Source organism: Orycteropus afer, unplaced genomic scaffold, assembly GCF_000298275.1.
Source record: "Orycteropus afer afer isolate SDZICR_OR568_19922 unplaced genomic scaffold, OryAfe1.0 scaffold00192, whole genome shotgun sequence".
In the NCBI taxonomy this organism is placed as follows: Eukaryota; Metazoa; Chordata; class Mammalia; order Tubulidentata; family Orycteropodidae; genus Orycteropus; species Orycteropus afer.
Window position 1 is genome coordinate 1,161,140 of NW_006921779.1, and position 11,537 is coordinate 1,172,676.

Here is an 11,537-nt window from a genome sequence, read left to right on the forward strand (position 1 = left end):
ATTTCAATGTTTTTAAATTTATGAAGGCTTGCTTAATGGCCTAACATATAGTCTATCATAGAAAAAGTTCCATGTGCACTGGAGAAGAATGTATATTGTGCTGCTGTTGGGTGAAGTGCTCTATTGAGTTATTTTGTTCTTGAGTGATTTTCCTGAGTTCTTTCAGGGTACTTTTTGTCTTCTCGTTTCTGTTTATAATTTCCTTGAGCTCTTGGAGAGTCATATATATATATATAAAACTTCTGAAGTCCTTCTCAGATAGTTCTATTACTTGTTCTTCTTCCATGATAGATAATTCTTTAGCCTGGGCTTTTATTTCTATTATCTTGTCCTGTTGTTTGATTTGAGATTGTCTGTTGTAGTGCCTAAGGCACTTGATTGCTAACCAGAAGGCTGGTGGTTCAAATCTACCAGCCACTCCTTGGAAGGAAGGTTGGACAATCTACTTCCATAGTGATATTGCCTTGGAAACCCAAGGAGGGGTTGCTATGAGTTGGGTCTGACTCTATGGCACATAACAGCAACAATAACATTATTTCCTAGACATTTTGAAGTATTATCTTTAATTGTTAGTTATATATTGATTTGTTTCATCCTGATTTCATGTTTTACTATATGTGAAAGTGTGGAGCACATATATTTCTTTGATTATTAACTCAGCTGTACTGGGTCACTCTCCAGTTGTCTTTGTGTTGGTTGAATCACTGGTAGAGATGTGGTACAGGTGTCTATTCATTGTGAAGAGGATCTGAGATTGGGAAGAGCAGGTGTTGTCTACTGTCTGTTATTGATTCTGTGGTGCAGGGGCTATTGGTGTTACCTGTCCATTGGGTGAGGTGTTCAGTATAATAACTCCGGTTGCCTAGTGGAGGTTTAATGTGTTCCTCTATTGGCTGAGGCAGGGGAGAAAAAAAAAAAAGCACCAGAAGTGAACCCCAGTATGGTAGTTATGTTTGTGTGTCAACTTGGCTGGGCCTGGTTGAGTGGCTGGGCAGCTGGTGGTAGTTATTCCCGGTGATGAGACTGGCAATCAACTCCATGGTGGGATCTACCACAAGTAGCTGAGTAGCTGTCTTTGGGATGTGGTCTGCTTCCTGTATATAAGGAGAAGCCTTGGGAATGGTCTCTAACCTATGGCTCGCTTGGACCCTGAGTGTAGCCGTGTCATTGTTCAGCTGCCTGCCATGCTCTGCTGACCTTGGGACTTACAATGGACTTAAATTAATGGCCTGCAATGTGCTTTGGTGACATCAGAACTATGCCATTTTATTTGTCAATGTTGGGCTTCTCAGCCTCAGCAGCCAGCAGCTGTCTGAGTGAAGAAACACCTCTAGCTTCAGTGGGCCAGGAGCTGGAGGCAGAGCTAAAGCCCAAGGCTGAGGGGCTTTTACCCAGCCCCGGGAGCCTGGCACTTTGAACTAGGATTTACAGCCTCCAAACTGTAAGAATAAACTCCTGTTTGTTGAGGCCATCCCATTTGTGGTATATTCCTGTCAGAGTGGCACTAGGTTACCAGAACACCAGGATAGAAAGGCAGATGAAGTTTTCCACGTTTTGGGTGAGATAATTCTGTTAGTGATGCAGGCACAGGCAGGGCAGCCTAGGTTCTTCTGAGGTCCCATCTGCTGCTGTTGCTGCCCTTTTGTCAATCAAAGACTTGCAGTTCAAAGCTGACAGATGACCCAAAGGATAAAGGGCCACTATTTTCTGTGTGAATAGACAAGTCGCAAAATCCCAGTACACAGATCCACTCTGTGCCAAAAGGGTCACCAAGAGTTGGACCCGAGCCTGCTGATATGCACCTGCTCTGGGGCTCTGCCTACTTGGAGGTGTTTCTCCCTCTCCTCCACTCCTTTCCAGACTCCACCACAGCCCAAGCCAAGAGTGTTCTTGATCCGTTTCCCAGTAAGATTATTGTTCTCAATCAGAGCCCCAGCTTACCTCGAAAAACTCCTGGTGTGACTATTCTTGTTTATCACCTATTTATTCTTCTTTATTACTAATTCCTTCAGTGCAGCTTCAACTTCTTCCTTCAATACCATTGGTTGTTCATCATATGCCACCTCCTGAAATGAAGGAACATCAACCAATTCTTTTTGGTACAGTGACTCTGTATATTCCTTCCATCTTCTTTTGATGTTTCCTGCATCATTCAATATTTTCCTCATATAATTTTTCAATATTGCAACTTGAGGCTTGAATTTTTTCTTCACTTCTTTCATCTTGAGAAATGCTGAGTGTGGTCTTCGCTTTTGGTTTTCTAACTTCAGGTCTTTGCACATTTCATTATAGTAATTGACTTTGTCTGCTCGAGCTGCTCTTTCAAATCTTCTATTCAGCTCTTTTATCTTGTCATTTCTTCCATTTACTATAATTTGTTAGGGTCTACATTGTCAAATGCTTTTGCATAGTCAATAAAAGACTGGTAAACATCTTTCTGGTATTCTTTGCCTTCAGCCAAAATCCATTTGACATTAGCACTGATATCCCTCATTCCAAGCCCTCTTTTGAATCCAGCTTGAATTTCTGGCAGTTCTTGTCAATATACTGCTGTAATCATTTTTAAATTATCTTCAGCAAAACTTTATTTGCATGTGATATTGATGATACTGTTAGATAATTTCCACATTTTATTGGATTATCTTTCTTTGGAATGGACAGAAATATGGATCACTTTCAGTTGGTTGGCCAGGTAGCTGTCTTCCAAATTTCTTGGCATTAACAAGTAAGTGCCTCTAGCTCTGCATCTCTTTGTTGAAACATCTCAATGGGTATTCGATCTATTCCTTTATCCTTGTTCCCTGCCCCATTCCTTCAGTGCAGCTTGGACTTCTTCCTTCAATGCTTTGGTTCTTAATCATATGTTACCTCCTGTAATGGTTGAGGGAGCTCTGGTGGTGTAGTACCTAAGGCATTTGACTGCTAACTAGAAGGCTGGTGGCTTAAACCCACCAGCCACTCCTTAGAAGGAAGATTGGGCAATCTATTTCCATAGAAATACCACCTGGAAAACCCAACAAGGGGTTGCTATGAGTTGAGTCAACTTGAAGGCAGTGAGGTGTTTTTTCTTGGTTTTTTTTTTTTTTTTTGGTAATGGTTGAATGTCAACTAATTCTTTTTGGTACAGTGACTTTGCATTCCTTCTATTTTCTTTTGAAGCTTCCTGCATTGTTCAATATTTTGCCCTTAAAATCCTTCATTATCACAATTTGAGGCTTGAATTTTTTTCTTCAGTTCTTTCAGCTTGAGAAATTCTGAGCATGTTCTTCCCATTTGATTTTCCAACTGCAGGTCTTCCCACATTTCATTATAGTACTTTACTTTATCTTCCTGGCTAGCCCCCTGAAATCTTCTGTTCAGATATTTTACTTCAACACTTCTTCCATTAGCGTCAGCTACTCTTTGTTCAAGAGGAAGATTCAGAGTTTCTGTTGACATCCATTTTGGTTTCTTTTCCTGTCTTTTTAATGACCTTTTGCTTTTTTTATTTATGGTGTTCTTGACGCCATCCCACAACTTGTCTGGTCTTCTGTCATTGGTGTTCAATAAATCAAATCTATTCCTCAGATGGTCTGTAAATCCAGGTGGGATATACTCAAGGTCATATTTTGGCTTTCATAGACTTGTTTTAATTTTTTTCAGCTTCAACTTAAACTTGCATATGAGCAGTTGATGATCTTTTCCACAGTTGGCCCCTGAGCTTTTTCTGACTAATGATGTTGAGCTTCTCTATCATCTCTTTCCACAAATGTAGTCTATTTTATTCCTGTGAATTCCATTTGGTAAGGTCCACATATATAGTCACCATTTATATTTTTTGAAAATAAGTATTTACAATGAATAAGTCATTGGTCTTATAAATTCTTTTATGTAATCTCCAGTGTCATTTCCATCCCCAATGCCATATTTTCCAACCACTAATGCTTCTTCTTTATTTTCAACTTTTGCATTCCAATCACCAGTAATTATCAACACATCTTGATTGCATGTTTGGTGAATTTCAGATTGCAGAAGTTGGTAAAATTCTTCAATGTCTTCATCTTTGTCTTTAGTGGTTGGTGCATAAATTTGAATAATAGTGGTATTAACTGGTCTTCCTTATAGGTATATGGACATTATCCTATCACAGGCAGCATTGTACTTCAGGATTGATCTTGAAATGTTCTTTTTGATGATGAATGTTATGCTATTCCTCTTCAATCTGTCATTCCCAGCATAGTAGACCATATGATTATCTCATTCAAAATGGCCAATACCAGTCCATTTCAGCTCACTAATGCCTAGGATGTTGACTTTTATGCATTCCACTTCTTTCTTTCTTTCTTTAAAATAACTTCCAGTTTTCCTACATTCATATTCCATACATTCTATGTTCTGATTATTAATGGATGTTTGCAACTGTTTCTTCTTAGTTTGAGTCATACCACTTCAGAAAATGAAGGTTTGGAAAGCTTACTCCATGCACTTCATTAAGGTTGACTCTACTTTGTCGAGGCAGCTTTTCCCCAGTCACATTTTGAGTGCCTTACGACCTAAGTCTCATCTTTTGGCACTATATCTGACAATGTTTCCCTGATAGCCATAAGATTTCAGTGGCCAATTTTTTCAGAAGTGGACCTGGCCTTATCCTCCTTCCTAGTTTGTCTTTGTCTGGAAGTTCTGCTGAAACCTGTCCACCAGGGGTGACCCTGCTTGTATTTGAAATACTGGTGACATAGCTTCCAGTATCACAGCAACACACAAAGCACCACAGTATGACAAATGGACAGAGAAGTGGTGGATTGGGCAGTTCTAAAGAGTCACTATCAGTCAGAATCTTGGTGGCAGTGGGTTTGGTTTAGTTTTCTTGATTTATTCTGCTGAAGCTCTAGTGGCACAGTGGTTAATGCAGTTGGCTGCTATCCAAAAGGTCATCAGTTAGAACCCACAAGCCGTTCTGAGAGAGAAAGATGAGGCAGTCCGCTCCTGTAAAGATTCACAGCCTTGGAAACCTGATGGAGGCAGTTCTATTTTGTCCTATAGGGTCATTATGAGTCAGAAACCAGCAGTGTTTTTTTTTTTTTTTTTTCCATTCTGCTTATGTCATGGTATGCATGGCAACTTATTATAAGCAAATTTCTTCCTTTTTTTTAAAAAAAGAAACTTTTTATTGTGATTTGTGTGAAATTTTACAAAGCTGATTCATTTTATATTAAACTGTTTTACAGTTCATACTGTTACCAATTTTCTTGACTAAGTAGAGTTTTGTGGAAGAATGGAGCTCAATTCCAACAAGTGTATCTTGAAACACCTCTAAATTGTCTGTATCTGTTTGTGGTACAAGTAGTTTGTGCTGGGCTACTAATCAGAACATTGGAGGTTCTAATCCATCCAGCAGTGCCATGAAGAAAAGACTTGATCATCTGTTTCCTTCAAAATTGTGGACATTGAAAACCCTATGGAGCATAGTTCTACTCGTAACACATGGGGACACCATGAGCCAGAATCAACTCCATGGCAATGAGTTTTTGGTTTGGTTTCTAACTTGTAGATTTGTTTATTTTCACATCTACATAGAGGGATGCTCAGTGTGGTTATCAGGTGGCAGGTGCAATATACAGAGAGTAGATACAGACATGGATGTGTAAGGTATGATTTCTTCCCCTGAGGAGCTCACAATCAAGCTCCTCAGGGAGCCCATGCTATAGTAGTGCAGCATGCAACAATTACCCCAAATAGTAGTGGTGTAAAACAACAACCATTTATTTTTCTTGTGATTTTGTGGGCCAGGAATTTGGGAAGAGCTCACTGGGCAATTCTTGCTTGAGGTCTGTTATATGGTTGCAGTCATTTGGTGCTGCTGTTATCCGAAGGCTCAGGTGGGCTGTACACCCAAGATAACCCTCTCATGTGGCTGACAGTATTGCTGACTGTGCTGAGCTCTCAGCTGGGACTGTTGACTATATGTGACCTCTCCAGCATGGCAGTCTCCCAGTAGTTGGACTTTTTATGTGGTAGCTAGACTCCCCCAGAGTGAGCATACCAAGAAAACCAAGTGAAAGCTGCATGACTTTGAGGACTTAGTCTCAGAAGTTACATAGCAAATGTTTCATCATACTCTATTGGCCAAAAAGCAGCTACAGTCTTCTTCAGGTTCAAAGGGAGGGGACATCATCCCCACCTCTCAATGGGAAGAGTACAAAGAACTTGTGGTCATTGATTTTAAAACTCCCACACCCATAAGACAGGTAACTCATTGGGATCAGTGATGGCATGTATCTTGTTCACCACTGTTTCACCGGTGCCTCATAATGTGACTGGCACATAGTAAGAGGTGTGTGAATATTGATTGAGGAATGATCATTATATCTGGAATTTAATTGAGCATTTGTCAGTTTATGAACTCATTTGTCCTCCACAGCAACACTGGGAGGCAGGGGCTATTATTATTACAGGTGGGGAAATTGAGACAAGAGAGGTTAGGGAACTTGCCATAGTCACATAGCTATAAAGTAGGGGAGCCAGGGTTTGAACCTAGGCAGTCTCTCTCCAGAACCCATGTCATTAATGAAGGTTTCATAAACATTAAAATAATCCATTAAGATCCACAGTGACTGGTGCTACTATCAGATACTGTATAAGACCCCATAGGAGCATTGGGGAGGAGGGTGTCAGGAAGTGTTTCAGAGAGAGAGGGTTTATAGGTATAGTTGCAGGGACAGCATCTTAGAAAAAGTGATGGCATGAACAAAAGTCTTAAGATGTGAAAGAATGAGTTAAGCTTACTGAGAAGTGCAGTGGGCTATGTGCAAGTGGGGAGAGGAAGAGATGAAGTTAGGGATGCAGGTGAGGCTCCACTCCCCAGGTCTGAAGTCCCATGCTTAAAGACTTTAGCCTTGAACCTGGAGGGAATTGGAAACTTATGGTGGTTTTGAGAGGTCATTCTAGCTTTATGGTGGATGTGCTGGCAAGCAGGGAGAAGTTGCTGGGAGGCAAGTCCTGCTGAAAGCACCTTCCTCTCCCCAGTGCTTGATGGAACGTGTATGCAGGTTGGTGAGCAAAGTCTGTGGTTGGCCAGTGGGATACACAGCACAGTGAGCTTTAAATGAGGCCTTTGAGACTGAGGCATAGAGGAAATCGGCAGTGTTGGAAGCCACTGCTATCTCATAAAATCCCACAGCATTTTTGGGCAGAGAAGGATGCTGTCTCCATTTGACAGATGTGAAAACTGAGTCCCACAGAAGTAAAGTCACATAGCCTAAGGTCACATAGCCAATAGGTGGTATAGGAACTGAAAATCATATCTGCCTGACTCCAAGGTCCACACATCCACTCTTGGCCATGAGGATGCTCAGACCTGCTGGATGACCATGATGAGATACCCCTACCCCATCTCCAGCTCTCCAGACCAGCCAAAGGTAGAAAGCTCAGAGGGAAGGTCCACGCTGGCAGTACCAGGATTGCTTATGTGATTTTTGTGGCTCAGTACCAAATGAAAATGTGGGGCACTTTGTTAAAAATTATGAATAATTTTAAGATAGCCACAGAATGTATTAAAACCAGTCTGGGGCCCTTCTAAGATAGGGCCCTGTGCCATTGTACAGTGCTATGAAGCTGGCCCTGGCAACAGAACAGTAATTTCCATGACAACTGTCTGTCTATGTTCATCACCAAAGCCCAGGACAGCTCAGAATCAGCTCAGTGGGGCCGAGGGGATCCTACCCTTGGCCATGTGCTAAGAAGGGTGAGGTTGTAAGAGGGTGAGTGGGTGCTCTCAGCCTAGAGTATATCCATCAGCAAATGTTTTTGAAGTTTTCTGTTGACAGGATACCCTCTCATGTCCTATGGGAAAGGAAGTCAAACAAGAATTCTCACTCTCTTGTGTTGGAGGTGTTCAGCCAAGAGCTAAGGGTTGGGAGAGAGGCTGAGGGATGAGGCCGGGGGTACCCAGTTCAATTCAGGCTGCTCCATGCTTTGTGGTTTTATGTATTGGATCTTTTGTAAGATGCTCTCTTGGTAAAAGGTTTCTGTGACTGTAAAAGCATTTGGAAGCCACTGCTACTGTGACCCTCACTGATGGGCATTGATATCTCACTTTGACCTACAATTATGGGTACCCTGGACCCATCCATTTAGGTATTCTCACCCCATTGTTCACAATGTGGATTACCCTAAGATGATAATTTGATGACATTGTTCTGATGATACCAATTCACCCCCAGCCACTTAATTGGCTGTGAAATATCAATGAGAAGCAATTCCAAAGTCATCCAGCCTTGGAAAGAACATCCTCTGGCTAGCTGCAAGACTTATATTCTAGAAATATGAGACTTTGTGCTTTCTATCTGAGCGGCACTCATGGAGAGCATTGCCCACCCTAGCAACCCAGTACACACACATACACTGATAACCTCCACTAGAAGTGTCCACACATGTGCACTTGTCCCTCCCAGTGCAGATCAGAACAATGGCAACAGTACTGATGTTGACAAACATTTATTGAGCACCTATTGTGTGTTAGGTACTATTGTAAACATTTTCCTTTAGTCCTTCCAATAGCTCTCAGAAGTACTGTGATTTTTCTATATTATTACACTGGAGCTGGGGTTCCAACCCAGCTAGTTTGACTCCAGAGCCTTAACTGCTCTACGTGCATTCACCTAGTATTTATTACATGTCTGCTATATTTAGGTACATGAGAGAAATAGTGAACAAAACAGACACAGTATCTGTCATTCTGGAGCTTATAAACCGATAGGGGATGGCAGATATCAGTCAATGGTCAAATATAAAAGCACAAATGTTGCTAAGTGTGTAGGGGAGAGATATATGGAACTACAAGAACATATAATGGAGGTCTAGATTGGGAGGGTTAGGGAAGTGGAATTTGGGGTAAAGTTTAAGTGAAATTAACTAGTCTAGGAGAGTTCACTTTTAAACTGAGGAAGGTGGGTATAGGGCAGAGGGAGACCAGGGCATTGGAAGGGTACAAGTGTCTAAGACAAGTAGGGTTAGAGATAGATGATGACAGGACTGTTTTCACAGGAAACTTCATGTTTGCAGATAGCCCCAGATTTAGCAAGAGGAATAAGGGCAACTGGAGAAACATCTCAACCCACCTAAATGGGTTGGGAATTAAGCACTATAATATGTCTTAGGGCAGAGGCCTATTTATTTGGGGTGCAATTGTGAGACAAGACTATTATCCTGTTCTTCTAATGTCCCTGCATGAGCTCAAGGAGGCTACTTTCAGGATCTGGCTTTCATCTCCCAAGATGGAGATGGCTACTTTTGGACCATGATTAAATGACTCTTGGCTTCAATAGCTTAGTAATGGAGGACACCAACAAATTGAGCCATGTCTCAAAGTGTTGTCCAGACCGGTAGATATGCATATCAGCTATCTCAGATTGTAAGTAACTCTGTTTTATACCCTTTCCCCTTTTCTTTCAACAGAAGCCCTGGCCCACCTCTCCCAAGGTTGCTCATTTCTAGCATGATCTTTAGGAATTAGAGGACTCATTTCTAATTTGCTCTATATTAATTAGGACCAGTGCTTACAAGGGTCATAACCTCAGTTGGAGCTAGCAAAAAAGATTTTTTTAAAAAAATTTTAAACAAATATGAGCGACATTGGTGGTTCAGTGGTGGGATTCTTGCTTTCTGTGTGGGAGACCTGGGTAAAATTCCCAGCCGATACACCTCACACACAGCCACTACCCATCTGACAATGGAGGGTTACACCTTGCTGTGATGCTGAACAGGTTTCAGTTGAGCTTGCAGACAGATTAGGAAGAAAGGCCTGGTGATTATCTTCTGAATATTAGGTGATGAAAATCCTATGGATAACCAAAGTCTGATCCACAACCAATCAGGGGAATATCGCAGGACTGGGCAGACTTTGTTCCTTTGTGCGTGGGGTTACCATGAGTTGGGAGCAAACTTGATGGCAACTAACAACAACAGCATACAAGGATGTTAGGGTATTTCATGAAACTTGAAGAGAGAAATGTGGCTGATCTGAGGAATGAACTGTCCCATGTGGTGGAGCATAAATCCAGACCCCATCTTTATTTCTGCAACTGACAAGGAGAATGGGGATGCTGCTTCATTCCTCAGTATAATAGTATAACACAACTTCAAGAAGAGCTAGGAAACAGGACAGGAAACAGGACAGAGACCACTGGGCAACAGAAAGGGGTGTCCTACTTCCTGCCACAGCCATAGTGACTCTGCCACTAATAAAATGTGGTCCAGTGACTGTCTAGATCTGACCAATCAGATCGACTCTTCCTTCCGCAACAAGAGAAATGAGTACAGGGAGGTAGGATGGGGTGGAGGGTTGGTAGATGGAACCCCCTTTATGAGCCTAGTTGGGAATGTGAGGGGAAGGGAGAAGACTCTCCTGCAACACTGACAAATTGAGTGGGGTCTCAAAAAATCACCTAAACCACCAGGACTCTCAGGCATCAGCCCTGGTCTGTATTTGGGTCTTGTTCCCTCTGCTCCTGATAGCAAAGGAGGGCACTGGTTCCACACTGGTTCATCTCTCCCAGTGTGGCCACATTTGAAAGGGAGACTTATTTCCTCTTGGCTTGAATGCACCCCGGGTTGCCATATTAAAAGTGAAGGTTTGCTGCTCATTGGTCCAGTTGCTCTATCTTTCTTAGTACAAAATACAGCAGCACCAGAAATGTCAGAAACAAACACATTCTTCATCAGCATTTGCTAGTGGGCATGAGGTTACTTTTGCTTTCTTATCACAGCTCTTGAAGAACACGGACATGCCCAGTATTTGCTTTTCCCTTCTTATGTCTCAAGGTAAGGTGATCGTGAGCAGAATTTTAAGAAAATCCCCTTTATACATTTTGAGGCTTTAGGTTCAAAATATGGCATGAAGTTGGAAAGAGACTCATTCCTTCTTTCTCTGCAGGGAACCCACCCAGACCCTTTCCAACAAGGTCTGGGTCTCAGCACTGGGGGGACTAGGGGCATGAGGATATGAGAGGAGCCTTCCTTGGGTGCCCTTTCTTCCCAGTAGCTGCTGTTTCTACATTCTTTAGAATTCTCTTTACTTATCTTTTGTTACTCTAATATCTTGTTGTATAATTCTTGTTATAAGAATTAAACTTTGTCTGTACAAATTGTGTGTATTCCCTCTTCTGATTGAATCCAGACTAACACATCCATGTTGGAGAGATATTATTACATCAAAGAAGAGAAAGACACAATTTCAGATTAGGTTTTATTACTCTCAGTTCACAGACAGGAAACTGAGATTAAAGGGGCTATCACTTCTGCAGCAGATGCTATTGGTACCTGTCCATTTCCCTTTGCCCTTTCCTCTTCAGTGTACATGGCCCCACCCACATTGACCAGGACCTGCATTTCTGTGTCTGAGGGCTTTTCCTGGATGTGAAAGCCCACCTGTCTCACCGCTACAGCAGGCTCCCTTTTGAACAGCCTTCAACCAATGACTGACGGGTATTAGTATATAAATACTGTGGTTTCCTTGCACCCTGAGCCTGGACTAACTGGTGAATGTCTGCTGTGGCCCC